The sequence below is a fragment of the Dipteris shenzhenensis genome, chromosome 26 (assembly GCF_047967505.1).
Source record: "Dipteris shenzhenensis isolate YYH24624 ecotype China chromosome 26, Dip_SZ_1.0, whole genome shotgun sequence".
NCBI classification, from domain to species: Eukaryota; Viridiplantae; Streptophyta; class Polypodiopsida; order Gleicheniales; family Dipteridaceae; genus Dipteris; species Dipteris shenzhenensis.
The window spans coordinates 2,200,910-2,216,589 of record NC_141621.1 but is presented as its reverse complement, the minus strand read 5'-3'; positions in this window follow the sequence as shown (position 1 = coordinate 2,216,589).

Here is a 15,680-nt window from a genome sequence, read left to right as displayed (position 1 = left end):
TTCCAAACGAGATCTCATCTTCACAAAATCCAAACAGTACAAGCTCACAAACAACAATGGCTACTCAATCATCCAAGTAAGAAAACGAAAGAAATCGAAAGTGTACCTAATTCATGCATGTTCTCCATTTTCTCCATTTCAGAACACCACAATTTGAAAGAAAGACTCTTGTAAAAGTAGGAATCTCGAAGTGTGATTTGAAAGTAGGGTCTTTAGTATATATGATTTGACTTTCAGATCTTTAAATTTGAAATTTGAATTTTGTATCTAAGATTTTGAATTTTGAATTTTGAATTTTAAATTTTAAATTTTGAATCTAAGATTTTGAATTCTTTAGATTTGAAATTTGAATTTTAAATTTTAAATGGGGAGATTTGGCCATGCGGCCAAATCTTCTGGCTTCTTTCAAAACATACAAGATTTGGCCGTACGGCCAAATCTCCCTAGACCTTGGTGATTTCAAAGAAGCTATAAAGATTTAGCATCACAACTAAATCTTCCTAAACCTTGCTGCTTTGAAAAGATTTAGCCATACAACCAAATCTTCCTCGACACTCGTGATTAGAAAGAAGATAGCAAGATTTGGCCGCATGGCCAAATCTCCCTAGACCCTCATGATTAGAAAGAAGCTAGCAAGATTTGGCCGCATGGCCAAATCTCTTTAGACCTAGGTGATTTAAAAGAAGCTAGAAAGATTTGGCATCACAACCAAATCTCCCCAAATCCTGCTGCTTTGAAAAGATTCGGCTGGACGGCCAATCTCCCAAGACCCTTGTGATGAGAAAGAAGCTAGTCGCACAGTCAAATCTCCCTAAACCCTTGTGACTTATAAAAAGCTAGAAAGATTTCGCATCGTAGCCAAATCTCCCCAAACCTTAGTGCTTTGAAAACTTGGTGCTTTGAAAAGATTTGGCTGCACGGCCAAATCTCCCCAAACCTGGTGCTTTGAAAAGAATTGGCTGCATGGCCAAATCTCCCTAAACCTAGTGCTTTGAAAAGAATTTGCTGCATGGCCAAATCTCCATAGACCCTTATGATTAGAAAGAAGCTAGCAAGATTTGACCACACACAAATCTCACCAAACCCTGGTGCTTTGAAAAGATTTGGCTGCACGGCCAAATCTCCATAGACCCTCGTGATTAGAAAGAAGCTAGCAAGATTTGGCCGCACGGCCAAATCTCCCTAAACTTGGTGCTTTGAAAAGATTTGGCTGCACGGCCAAATCTCCCTAAACCTGGTGCTTTGAAAAGAATTGGCCGCACGGCCAAATCTCCCTAAACCTGATGCTTTGAAAAGAATTTGCTGCATGGCCAAATCTCCATAGACCCTTGTCATTGGAAAGAAGCTAGCAAGATTTGACTGCACACAAATCTCCCCAAACCCTGGTGCTTTGAAAAGATTTGGCCGCACGACCAAATCTCCATAGACCCTCATGATTAGAAAGAAGCTAGCAAGATTTGGCCGCACGGCCAAATCTCCCTAAACCCAAGTGATTTAAAAGAAGCTAGAAAGATTTGATTGATTTTAAAGAAGCTAGCAAGATTTGGTTGCACAGCCAAATCTCTTCAGACCCTAGTGCTTTGAAAGAAGCCCACAAGATCCGGACACAAGGCCAAATCTCCCCAAACTTTGGTGCTTTGAAAGAAGCCCATATGATTTGGCCACACATCCAAACCTCCCCTTCCAGTGCTTTAAAAGAAGCCCATAAGATTTGGCCGCACGGCCAAATCTCCCTAGTGCGGCCAAATCTCCCTAGAATCTAGTGCTTTCCAAATCTACTACTATGTCTAGTGTCAATTCTAGATTCTATTTCAGATATGTTTATTGATAATGTGTTTTGTCTAACATTAAAGATTATAAAGATGATAGTTTGTATATTGCTTGGGTTTTTTTACAGGAAAGACACAAATGTGAAGAAGGTTGAGAAAGTTGTAAGTGGATTTGCAGAAAAAAGCATACCTTGGTACTTTGACATATATAGTATTGAGGGAGCACAGTTGACACGAGTTCACTTATTTGTTTTGTTACCTAATAAAAGTGCATACACTTGTGTTGGATCGGTACATCAAATCACTGAAGATGTGGTTGGAAAAGAGGGAGATATTGGATTGTTGATCATTATAAATCAAAATAAGAAGTTTCTCTTAGATCCCAGCGATTATGAAGCATCTCGTATGAAGTCTGATGTAGATGACAACATGCACTCAAGAGGCTGGATAAGTGTTGAATCAATTGATGGAAATGAAATTGACACTGTGACAACAATCATTGAATCATATCGCAAAGTTTCAGCAACATTAAAGAAGCGTAAGAGTGGGGAAGATAGTGGGGAAGGAACAAAGAAAGGAAAATCGACTGTGGTTCAAGCACCAGGTGGTAGCGGAGAAGGGGCAAAGAAAGGAAAGCTAACTATAGTTGATGTACCACAAGAAGGAACACCTCCAGAGGGTATGCTAGCAGTTGTGGAAAGAAGCAGTGGTAGTGAATTGGAGCGAAGTGGAAAGGTCATAGGAAAAAAAGGGCAAAAGAAACCATCAGGCTTGGTGGAATATGAAAAATACTACCCATTCGGGTTGCATGCAACATTTTCAATTCCAGTTACAAGATGTCAAAAAGCTCCTCCAAGCTATGTATATAGAGGGTTGAACAAAGAGCATGTGGAGAAGCTTGCTGCAGACTTCGGTTATAACTCTAGGCCTCCTGCTGCTGTAGCAGATTTAATGCCTTTCAATCCTGAAACAAAGCAGCCCCTGGAAAGGGTAGATAAAAAGGATTTAACCAAGTGCCACTACTGGATACTATCTGGACAACATTCAATATATGCTGCTAAAATATTCACATCTAATGATGATAACAGCACGGCCCAAAGAAAGAACTACTACCGCACCCGCCAGGCGAGGATTGTAGTGAATTGTTCCGCACGCTTTTGTGTGGAGATATCAAAGATGGCAAACCTGGAGTCTCAAAATATCTTGAGACAATCTCCATACATTGATATACTTAAGCAGGTGAGGGGACAATGGATTCTCTTTAACAGACCCAAGAAAGCACAACAAGGGCTTGCAAAAGGACATCCAGATCGTGAGAATTGGGATGTAAGTACACATTTTAATTATGAATCATTTTTTACAAGTCGGTTTTCGTAATTATTGCATTCTAATGGATTCATATATTTTGCAGGCTTTCATTGACACTGGCAAGGTAACATTGGGCAATAGCTTTGCCACGAAGGATGTACATATGATAATCACAAGCGATGCCATTTATGATGGTTGGATCTCCATCCTTGAGGATTACATTGCAGGCAAATATTCACAAGATGGAAAATGCCGTAGGCAACCCACTGTCTCAATGTTTAGATGCCTGCGTGGATTAAGTGATGATCAAATTGGTCAAATTCAAAATGACATTAAAGAAGGTAGAGTAGTCATAGCTAAAACAAAGACTGATGCCATGATTCTTGATATTGAAGGACGAGCTATGCAGATCAAGAGAGATGCTGCACTACAAGAAGAACTTTATATGTTTATATCCGCAGAACGGCCTTCTTTAATGTTAAAAAATTGGGATGAGTGCAGATTACATTTTAAAATTACTCCAGAATTGTATCATCGGATTCGTGGTTGCTCTGACTCATGGTTAAAAGTGAAGCTTCAACAGGGCAAGGAAACTCCACCATTGCCTGATGCTGCAAAGGGGTATCTGAGGTGGATTATGGGACAAAGTGAAGGTGTAAGTCATGGACCGAATTCCACCCGGCCTTGGAGGTTCTACACAGTTGGTTCAAACATGGAGGGAATGGAATTTATACATAATGTGTACCAAGAGCCAATGGCAATAGGGGTTGCCTTTTTGGATGTAATGTATGGACCAAGCAGAAGTAGAAATTGGAATGAGGATCGCTTTGAGTGTTTGTTGAAAAGCTTGATGACAATCGCTTCTCCCCCAGTGCAATTCCTTCTTGTGGTTTTCTTGACCATGGATCATGTATCATGTTTGAAGAATGCCTTAAATAAGACATGCGGACAATATAAAATACACTTCGGTTGCCTTAATTTTGAAACTACAGATATATTTGTCACTAGATCTATGGATGGCTTAATTGCTTGTGTATTGGTAAGTAAGGAAAAGCATTTCAACGATGTTGAGCGCTATACCAATGCACAATGTAAGCCATCAATATATGTTGCAGATGAAAAATATGAAAAATCAAGTGGTGCAGAAGAATCAAGTGATGAGGATGATGATGACGAGGATGATGATGATGAATTTGACATTGAATTGTCCTTGAAAAGAAAACGTTCAAGTATCATGAAAGACATGATCATGGGTTTCTGTCGAGAAGATGAGTATGTATTGGACTTGTTCTATTGGACTTGTTCTCTGAGGGGCTTGCTGCAATAGAGTCTCTTTCTTGTAAGAGGCGTGTTGTTTCAGTTGTTGAGACTTATGAGGAGTTGGCAAAGGTTGAAAGTATATGTTGCACGTATGCTTACAGTAATCATGAAATTCGACAATGGGCTGGCTTGCAAGAACCAATATTGGCAATAGAGGGGGTGCCAAAAGAAGATGATACAATTGAAGGTGGAGGGGATAAAGAAATTGATACCATACCAGGACAAAAAGAGCTTCAACCCTTCAATGAAGAGCAGCGTGAGCATTTACAAAAACACGCTTTAAAGTTTTGGGAAACAGAAGAGGAAGCAACAGGTCCTTGAAATTGTCCTTTTATATGGTGTTCGTGTTTTCCATATGTTATCTTGCTATATTCTCCATATGATGTATTAATTTTGTTCCAAAGATCTTTTAATATTTCTTGGAAATTTCTTCTATCTCATTGCCATAGTTCAAACATTCATATGTATTCTTTAATATGTTTAATTTTCTATATTTCATGAAAAGATGTGTTTGCATGTTGTAATACCTTCGGAGTGTGATACACATCCAAATTTATTTATGAGTTCATAAATGTTAAAAAGTGTGTTGAGTCTTGATCGTGATGAATGAATTAGTGTAAATTGTTGTTTCTATCCTTATTCACTTCATATGAATGCTTAAATATGTTTTGGCCGCTTGGCCAAATATTTTCTTAGTGGGAACACTAGTTGGGCAATGCTAGATAATGTTGGACTCCACTCTATCTATTACGCAAAGGTTTTTGGCATTGTAAGGATATGTAGTTTTGGGGATTAAAATAACTTGAAAGGGTATAGATTCAACAACTTTAGGGGGTATACTAAGCATATGAACATGAATGCTTTCTTTTTTTTAGTATTCCAATTTTGTTTTGAAAAAGAAAAACATGAATGCTTTCACACAAACAAATTGCATTGAGAGCACACAACCTAAAGTTTGACAATTTGGTTTTCCATCTCAATCTTCAGTTTGTTTCTACTTATGAATTTCATTTCCTTGTTTATCAACAGATATTGGCCATCTCAATTTCACATCGCTAGAAGCATTGCCTGTACATGTGACACCTGATCCAATGATTCATTATGTGCCTAATTTGAACATTAGCATGCAAGTTCCAAGCTCAACATGGTTGCTTGAAAATGTTGAGGATGCAATGTCTGCAGTCAATGTTCCATTGACAAATGTGAATGCAAGCTTAGAAGGTAAAGGAGAAGATGCAATGTCATTGTATGAAGCCAAGGTGCAGGAAGAAATCTTAGAAGGTAAAGGAGAAGACATAATGTCACCCTCAGAAATAATGTCAAAAGAGGTGATAACAAAAATAAGACTAGCAGTGATAATAGATTTGAAAGGGTTATTGCTCGAGCATTGTTTTTCAAAGTCAAATAAACATATGAGCTTGCACAATGGGAAGCATTGGCTTGTTCTCCGTCCTAGGTGTTTAGAGTTTCTACAATGGTTGCTCGATCACTACCATGTTGGCATTTGGTCCACTGGAGGAGAAAAGGGCATGGTGCAACACATGCTGGACACTTTGGAGCATCATGTTAACAGAAAGTTACATTTCTTCATGGTTTGGGGTGCGATGGCATGCCACAAGCATACAAAGAGTAGAATCATTCGACCAGATAGGATGAATGTGGAAGCGGAGTTTAAACCATTAATGAGAGTGTGGTGTTGTTTTAAAGAGGAATGCAAACCAGCAAGAACAGTGTTCATTGATGTTTCGCCTTACACGGGTTGTGTTAATCCGGCAGAAAATTGCATTTTTCCTACAAAATTTGATATAGATTGTGGTGATTCTATTTTGCTTCATGAGTTATTACCGTACCTACAGATGCTAGATGATGCAGTAGATGTGCGCAGTGCCATCTCTTCTAACAGATTTGGTCAAGATCCGATTGTCGAAGGGCATGATATGTTCTATTATTTTCAACCAGTGATCCTTGAATTCAAAGAAAAAAACAAAGAAGTTCTCGAAAGGATGAATGTCGAATCTCATATGTCTACTCATAGTTCAAAAAAAGACACAGAGAAAGGTATTACTTCACGTATAACCAAAACTAGAGTGAGAGGGACTTGTCCTACTACAAGAAGTATGGTGCATGCTCAACATGTTATATTGAATGAAGAGGAAGAATGCATGCTAGGAAAAATTTCCAAAATGGGGCCATTGAAAGATAGTGAGGCAAAACGCTTTGCTATGGTTCTTGGATGCAAGGAAAGGGGAATCACTGCCGATGCTGCAAGGGCATTCTTAGCCAACTTGATTCGATTTTATTGTATAGACAACCCTTAGGGAATGTGAGTGATCTTGTTAATTAGAGTTGCAAACACAAATGCTCAACTAAAACATTTGTACCTACATTCTGATTTATATTTGGACACTATTTGGTTAGATTCGATTTGCAAAACATTATGTTTCAATTTGTTTTGTGAAAGAATTAATAGACATTGAGTTAGTACCTTGTTCAAAAAATGCTATGTGCTTTATGATGTGAGTTTGTATTCCTCCACTAAAAGAATGATTCTTTGATTTTAAACATATGATAGGTGTTGCAGATTGTCCTGAAAAGTTGAAGAGCTATCTTATTACAAATTTTGATCCTGCATCCAATGGCTTATGGAAACATAAATTGCCCATACCCATTGAGCACGTGTTCGAAATGAATGGCATCCATTATGAAGTAAAGAAATCAACAATACCTGGGGCAGGATATGGTCTTTTTGTACATACGAGCATCAAGAAAAAACAAGATTTGATGGTATATAATGGTCCAAAGTATGATTATGATACTTGGAGATCTCTCCTCAAGTTTTTCCCAAGGATGAAGACTTATGAAATGTTTGAAGATCCATTCATTGAGCCATTGACAGATGTGAAATGTATTGTGGGAGATGTATTGTATGGAAACATTGCTGGATATATAAATAGCTCAATGTATTATAAAGAAAGAACAAATGTTATATTTGTATACATCCCTAAACTACCACCTTGGGCTCAAAAGTCACAAGGAAATTTGAGTGCCCATGGCTACATTACTGTGCAAACCATAAAGGATATCTCCTTCGGAGATGAGCTACTTTGTGAGTATGAATACTAGTATGGAATTGTTAATGATTATGTTAAATGATGTGGTGCAAAATTGGCTATGTGTCAATGGTTTTGATTATATTTAGTACAAGAAAGCAATTTAAAAAAAGGTTTTTATCAAGACCATGTCTCTGAGTTTCATGAGCTCTATTGTGATGGAGAGTTTCATGAGCTCTATTGTGATGGAACGGTGTTTTTGAACACCACATTTATATGATGGATGTCAAAGCTCTACCATAATCCTATTGCATATGTCAATACTGCAATTTATCAACATAGAAACATATGAATTTGACATTAATTTGATACATCTAATATACCAAATAAAAATTGACAGTTGTTGCAAGTTTAATTTTGTTTTTGAAGACCACATTTATATGATGGATGTCAAAGATCTATAACAATCCTATTGCATATATCAATACTCCAATTTAATTTACTCCAATGAATCTTCCTAATGCAACATCTATAAATAGGCTTTTGTTTGTGGTTTCGATGCATACGAAACAACAAACATCTTTCTTTCACTAGCAAATCAACAAATGTTTTGGCCATGGAGCCATGTTCACATCTATTAAGGCCTTTTTCCATAGCAACAATGTGAAGATTTTTGCTTGGGTTTCTAGGAATTGGGAAAGTATTGTGCATGGTCTAGTCTCCCCCAACATAATTGAAACTTGGGTCCTCAATGGAGCTAATGTTTCAATAAAAAACACCAAATTTTACTTTTGAAGTGACTATATTTTATTTCGTGGGAATTGGGATTTTCCCAAATTCTCTAATATAGTGTTAACTGCCAAAGAGAGTTAATGGCAAGTGCGTAGGGAGAATATGGTCATGCAGCGTAGGCCCTCAATTATTTGGCCAACCATTGGATCCCTCCTTAGGTACACAAGAAAAACTTGTTTTTACAACCAAAGTACTAGGAGGAGGTTACAAGATTTTCAAAGAGCAGACTGCCAACCTATGCTGAGCATTGAGCCGAGGAGGATTTGGAAGCCAAGTGCAAGTCACTGCATGAGAAGTTAGGAAACAAGCAGGCACTTTATGATGAGGTAATTTAAGCTCACTCATAGTTGTAGCAGGCACACACTAGGATGCAAATAGACTATGGTAACCTTTAGTGTGAAGTGGCCCATCTAAAGGATATCTCAAGCAAGGCCCAGGCAAATGTTGTCACTATTGCTGAGAGAAATATAAAACTACAACATGCTTGTAGACTTTGTAGAAAAAGATATCAGAGGATCAGTAGTAGCAAGTACCTCAAGACCAACTCAAGGCTCTAGAGAAAGAAAATACACACCTAAGGGAGGTAGCCATAGAAGGGAAGGAATTAAAGGATAAGAACACAAAATATAGGCCAAGCTGGACAATTATTAATAGCTCTAGCACTTAATTAGTCTCCTCCAAGTGCCTGATAAGCACCTAGGTAACCTGCCTCATTGATAGCCACCAGATAATGACGGTGCTGATGGCTAAACTGGTGGGCTTCGTCCTTCTATTCTGAGTGAGTAGGTAAGCACCTTAGTCCTGCACCCCATGGCGAGGGTAGGTTACTCACAAACAAAGGGGGCAGAAGGGATCACGGAATAGGTCCTTCTTATGTTGGATCAAACCCCACTTATGGAATAGTTTAAGTGTTTAACTTAATTTCTAAACTCTGTTGGCTTGGACATAATCTGATTGTCCTAAACTAGCCCAGTGATTGAAACATCATGCAATACATCATCCTACTGGTTTAGGTCAAACACCAATTATGTGATGGTCTTGTAACTACCGTGGTTGAACAACAATATATTTCACCAACCCGATGGTTGTTTGGTAAATGCATTTTAGAATAATTTAATTGTTTAATTTCTAAATGGGATGGCTTGGAATTAATGTGATTGTCCTAAACCAGTGCTATGCTTCCTAATAGCTAAATACTAGTTAAGTTTTATTTTTGGGTTGGTTCAGATCATATACCAGTTAATTTCTAAATCTAGCTAACTTGGACTTAATGTGATTGTCCTAAACTAGCACGGTTATTCGAACATCATGGAATATCACTGAGCTGGATTAGGTCAAATAGGAGTTATGTGATTGTCCTAAACCAACATGGTTGAAATAGAAGTATGTTTGGGCATGTGAGCTAGAGATTGAGGGATAGTGATGGGGAGAGTAGCAAGGCAGAGGGTGGATGGCTCCTTTGTGAGCACCTACGCTATTACCTCTCCCCCCATTTAAACATTTTCAACTGCCACTAGTACAAAGCTCAGGGTGATCTAATAGAGGACAAAATTTTATATGGTATTAATGAAATTGTTGCACCTTTGCAAATAAGACATGGCACAGAGACCAAGGGCGTGCTCTCCTTTTCATTGCTCGATGATGATGCTATTGACCTGGAAGTCAAAGTAGCATTCCCTTTGTAACAGTTGGTAAAAGACAAAGTTTTTTGCTCTTATTTGATTGTTGCATCTGAGAAAATAATCCCTCTTGATCGCCACACTATGGACTTAGACCTTCTGGTAGTGGGGAGGAAAAAAAGGAAAACATGAACATCTCTCCTGTGCGCATGCAGATCAAAAGCCATGCGGTGGGTTTTTCAGCATCCCCTCGAGATTGTGTCCTTTTGTTGGCACTACCTATTCAAATAGGGCCTTGGCTTCTAGATTGACCATTATACCAAGCCACGACCACCACTAACTCTTGTCAACTTAGAACATTAGGGGAGAAATGGGGTCTCAAAAGGGCCTCTAATTAGTGTTTCCTAATTTTAAAGGATTAGAGAGGATTGTAGATGTACCAATGAGAGTGCTCTTTTGTGTGGGGCGATGGTGCGTTGAGGTGGAGGGATGGCACGCATGTAGAGAGCCCTTATTTTCTATTATGCTTACATTGGGGACCACCTAAACCATCCTCTCACCTCTTAACCTATGCTTGACCCTCCTCCCATGTGCACCTACCTCAGATTAGCCCCAAATATCATTTAAGGCTTTATGGGCCCTTGTGGGAAAATTTCTCCACTTTGGGTGTACTATAGGTCGGGCCCCCACTTTCTCTTCTCCTCTACTCTAGTCCAACTCTCCTCTCCCTCCATTGTGGGAACTTTTGGACGAATTTCTTTTGTCCTCTAGCCTATTGCAGGCCTGCCCTCTTTCTCTTCTCCTCTGCTTTGGTCCAACTACTCTCTCCCTCCATTTTTCAAAATTTGGATTGCAAGACCTCCTAAAACCTGTCTTCTCTCTCCTACTCTTCCCCCACTTTCTCTGCCTCCTTCTGCTGTATCCTCTCATGCTCTACCTCCACCTTGTCTTTCCTTTCTTGATGTGTCCTCTCTTGATCTATGACCTCTTTCTCAGCCCTCTCTTGTGCGCAGGTTCTCTTTCCCCCCCCAATAGTTGCTTTGTACCCTCTTACTTTGCCTTTTGCTACAACAAATCTTTGCCCTCCTACAAGCACTTTTCCTCTGTTGCCTTTCCCTCTGATATAGGATACAATTGCTCTTTCCTCCTATAGCTATTCTTTTCCCAACAAGCATGGTTAGGAAGAAAGGGACATAAGCATGGTCTAGAAAGCTCCCCAAGAGGAAGGATGTCTTGCCCATATCTTGAACTTCAAGGAGAGGAAGAATCTCTTACCAAGTTGCAACATGTATACAAGGAAAAGGACATATGCCTTGCTTCTAGGATAGCATCACATTGTAAGTCATTCTTTCTATGTACCTTCCTTGCCTATCTTCTTTATAAGTGTGGGTGTCAAGAGCCTATTTTTTTGTAGGAGTGGGAAGTAGTGGAATCTTTGATAGGTAAGTCTACTGCCCTTCATGAGGGTTTATATATTACTGACAATGGACTCTCTCTAAGTTATGTGTAGGAATATCTTTTAGTCATGGATAATGCAATGTAGAGTCCTTCAACTTCACTTGAAATGGTGAAAAGGTAGGCAAGGATCTAGAGAACTGCATGAACAATGTCCATTTTGCCCCTCATGCAACATTAAACATTGTGTTTGAGTAGCGCAAGTTGTCCATAAATTTTAGGTCGGGCATTTGGGCATTTGCATAGCTTTTCTTCATGACTTGGAGGACATAAAAAATAGTGATGCATTTTATTTTGATGGGTTTATTGTGTGGTTTCATGTCTAAAAAGTTTTCAGTAATATGTCTAACATTTTCATGTCTAAAGTTTTACATTTTATACCTATTTGTTTTGCGTATATAAAGGGGTAAGAGGCACTTTCACTTCACTTTTCTTCTAGAAACTATCATTGTGCTTTGCTTGCATCGTACAAAGGTCAATGAACATTGGAAGAGAGGAAATTTTTTAGAGATCAATCACGATCAAAGGAGACAATGCTATGATGGTAAGCAACCTATGTATCAATTTATATTTTATGGTCTTTTAATCTAATGTGTTTTATTAGGTCTGATAATGTAACAGTTGTTGAATTTTTGTAGGTGACATTTGAGACTAAGGAGTTATCTCCTTGGTTTCATGACACATTTGGTTGAAATCACTCTTGGGGGGGTCACTATGCATAAACCCTCTATATCACGTGCGTTCAAGGCCTATATTTAAAATCCATATATGTAAAATTTTCATTAATAAAATGTACCCCTTTTCTATACAAATCTGTAAATTTTTTCCAAAACTATTTAAAATAGTCCCTTATGTATATTTATTTCTGTAAATTTTAGAAATAAAAAATATCCTTTTGTTGAACTCACGTGATAGGGTTACATATGATGAGTGACCCCCCTGAGAAATCACTTATTGGTGCATTATATTAATCAAACATGAGGATACATTATGGTCTTCCACATCCTATTTTCAGAATGGCCTACTTAACTACTAAAGTGCATCAAAGTATTGAAATCTTGATAATTGTGATCCATCACATGGCTTTCCTATTGCATTTGTATCCAATGTTGGTATATGTGCAATGCCTACCTTTTATATGTAGCCACCAATGTTCCAAAGTGCCCTTTTGTAAGGCCCCCATTATGAGGAGAAGCCACGGTGTGAGTAGAACATTGGTAGGATTGTAATTTTGACACTAGATGAGGTCTCATGGTGACCGTTTGATGGTTAGGAGATGGTAGAAGGAACAACATACTCCTTAGGGTTTGGGGGCAACACCCTCAATCTTGGGGGTTTGGGGGCAATGCCCCCAGTGAGGTCTAAGGCCTACTGGTAGTCCACTTATGGTATGCCCTCTATTGCATTCGCGTGTGAATTCCTTATGCATGCGTGATTGATGCTCGATGATCAATGGTCTTTGGATGGTGGTGAAATTCAAGAAAACATGTGCCACTATCCTCACACTTAGTCACACAATGTGCTAAGTCAATATGCATGTGCCATTGCCAGCCACCAATGTGATGGAATTGGTCTACTACAAAGGGCTATATAAGGAGGCCATTTCTCAAGCCTCAACATAGAATGCCAATACCCCCACCTCAAGTCCTTCTCCACTCAGATCAGTTTTTCTAGATCACCATCAAAGCTTTACTAGAGAGCGCATGAGGACACGACCATCACTTGTATCTTTTTTGGTGATATGAAAATTTATTCTTCTCAATTGTGTCTATTATTTGGTTATTGTACTATCATTGTTGTCAACAAACGATCTCTCCGCTGCATCACATTTCTATATCCAATTGGCAATAGGGTAATAAACTTTATGCTTGGCTACCCTAAGAGGAGAGCCTTAATGGTATTTGTATTAGGAACTTACATGGGGATTTCAAAAGCCTCTATTTTTTATGTATTAGAGGTAGATTCTGGTGCTTCATTCCATATTACTCCCCATAGGGAATAGTTCTCCACTTATGACAGTGGAAAGATAGGGAACATTTATGCATGACATTTTTTAGACATTGGCCACAATGCCATTATCCACAAACTCTCATGGATTAGAATACCATTGTTGCCATTCTCTATGTGAGTTTGTATAGAATGGCATTGGTGCCAGTCTCATTGGTGTCAATCGCATAGAGAATCACAATAGTTTCCACTGAAGCTTAGATTTTAGAGAATGGCTCTGGTGCCATTTTTCATGTGACTGACAAAGTAGGCTGCAAAGGAGAAATCCTATAACAACATATTCACATTAAAACATGTCAGGAGTAGATTGGTAGCAGTGCCATGCTAAACTGAAAGATTTATGCATAATATTGTTTATACAATGGCATCAGTGCCATTCTTAACAAACTCACATGGATTAGGATGGCACATGTGCCATCTTACTCCATGTGAGTTTGTGTATAATGGCACAGGTGCCAATCTCAGGCCATTCTCCACAATCTGAATCCCCCTCAAATGGTTATCTCCCTTGCATGTACAAGGATTAATCTTAGGCCTTTGTGTGGACCTAGTTTCTCATGTCTGTAGGTTCATGCCTTTTGTTCCTTAATCTTAGGCCTTTGTGTGGACCTAGTTTCTCATGTCTGTAGGTTCATGACTTTTGTTGTGACATTGGGCACTCATAGAGAGAGATCTCTAGAGTATTTTGTGAGAGTTCTTTGGAGGTATAGGCCATGAAGAGTCTTTGTATTTGGATGGAGAGATTATAATACAAAAACATATATTTTTACACATTCTCATCCTTGCAAGATACCATGTCATAAGTAATAATTTTGATTCATCTATGGTTAATTTTTGAATGTGTTATTAATGCAATATAAGGTAATGTTGCTTTGAATTGGAGAATATTTAATACACCACCTCCATCATTGTGTAGAGAGGTGAATCGTTCATATGCAAACTTGTCCCTTTTCCTTCATTCGACTACAAATTTATGCCCGCCTTAGCTTGTGACTGATTTTTAAAGGTTTCTACATTGAATTTAACATTGGGGAAATATCATAGAGCAACTCCATGCTCTCAATTTTTAACTAAAAATCTTTGCAATTGGAGTTATATTCTAGGGGAGTTGCTTAAAGAATATGTAAAATAGCACGTGCGATCAACGGAAAAGTTTTTATATTTTTGTAGAGTTATAGAAAATATACATACATAAGGGGTTTTTAAATTCAAGAGCAAAAATTTTCATACATAAGGGATAGTTTATTCATCTCAAAATTTATAGACTGGTGTATATAGGTCACAAAAATCCATAGGCAGGGAGGTTTTTCAATACCCCTTGATCGCATGTGCCATATGGGGTTTTTACATAGTGCCCCCCCCCTTGGAATTATAGTCCAAAAGTTATAGCTTTTTTACTATTCTCTTCATATTCCAAGCAATTAAGTTCTATTAATTATATACATTTTGTTTTAAATTAAATTTAGGAAAATATTATGAAAAAACCAAGTCAAAAAAATACTATGGATCAAGTTTGGTCATTTTGATGACCATTTTTGGCAAACCTAGAAGGAATTTGCCGGTGGTGCAGAAGGCAAAGTTCATCGGGATGCCATGGGGTGTCCAAATACGCCACAACCCACCATGTTGTAAAATTTTCCATTTGGAGGGTTTCCAAATGTCCAAATTCATGATGTGGTGGGTTTTGGCATTTTTGGACACCCCATAATGTCTCAACCAACTGTGCCTCCCGTGCAACAGTCAAATTCTTTCTAGATTTGCTAGAAATGGACACACTTTCCCATCATTGCAAGAATACAACACATTAACTGATGTAAATCCATAGCGGAGTTGATGACATGGCATGCATCTCATCGGTCCACTGATGACACATTGAGGATTCCCGTAGATTGTGTAGCTTGGAAGCTCATAGATAATCAGTGGCCGGACTTTGCGAGGGAGCCACACAACTTACATCTTGGTTTTGCCATGGACGGCGTGAATCCTTTCGGGTTACGCTTGACATCTTGGTCAACATGGCCCATAGTCTTGGTGAATTACAATATCCCACCATGGCTAACAATAAAGAAGGGACACCTCATGCTTGCACTACTTGTGCCAAGAAAGTACAAGGCCAAAAATATGGATGTGTACATGGCACCTTTGATAGAGGAGTTACAGATCTTATGGAGAGGAGTGCGGGTCTTTGATATTTCCAGAGCTCCTAGACATACCAATGATATTTTGGTTAGGGGTATCTTGATGTGGACCATGCATGACTACCTAGGATATGGAGAGTGTGTAGGTACGTGGTTGTGTCTTTACATGTATAATATAGGATTATGCTTTTATGACTCTCTTTCACATGCATGTCTTATACT